The sequence below is a fragment of the Schistocerca americana genome, chromosome 5, assembly GCF_021461395.2.
Source record: "Schistocerca americana isolate TAMUIC-IGC-003095 chromosome 5, iqSchAmer2.1, whole genome shotgun sequence".
Classification (NCBI taxonomy): domain Eukaryota; kingdom Metazoa; phylum Arthropoda; class Insecta; order Orthoptera; family Acrididae; genus Schistocerca; species Schistocerca americana.
In genome coordinates, this window is record NC_060123.1 from 95,403,149 (window position 1) to 95,403,754 (window position 606).

The following is a 606-nucleotide window of genomic DNA, read 5'->3' on the forward strand; positions in this document are numbered from 1 at the left end:
ACGCCCGTTCCTCACCCACTGGCAGCTCAGACGGCAGCAGCCGCCCGTGACCCACGGAAACAGACGGTGTAGGCGGCATCGGGGCGCCAACGCATTCCACAGCCGTCTGCGCCTGTACACACGCTGGGCTGTACAAGGCCTGCCAGTACTGCTGCTGTTTCACTTTACATCCCGACGTGAAACTGCGCTCTCCCTCTCCTTTTCTCTCGTCCATCATGACGCGTAAGGCAACGGCCTTGCCGCAGTGGATACACCGGTTCCCGTTACATCACCGAAGTTAAGCGCTGTCGGGCGTGGTCGGCACTTGGATGGGTGACCATCCAGGCCGCCATGCGCTGTTGCCATTTTTCGGAGTGCACTCAGCCTCGTGATGCCAACTGAGGAGCTACTCGACCGAATAGTAGCGGCTTCAGTCAAGAATGCCATCATAACGACCGGGAGAGCGGTGTGCTGACCCCACGCCCCTCCTATCCGCATCCTCCACTGAGGATGACTCGGCGGTATATCTTATGTGACATATAGACACTTTCGGCCACTACACGAAATTGCTCGAAATAACCCATCCAGTTCGATATTAATTCTTTTACTTACGTGTACTTTAACAAT

The 606-nt window shown here is 55.8% G+C and overlaps 1 pseudogene; it reads left to right on the forward strand.

The window, feature by feature from the left end:
* The first annotated feature begins 226 nt into the window (after positions 1 to 226).
* Positions 227 to 344, forward strand: LOC124617416 (annotated as a pseudogene).
* The last annotated feature ends 262 nt before the right edge of the window (positions 345 to 606 follow it).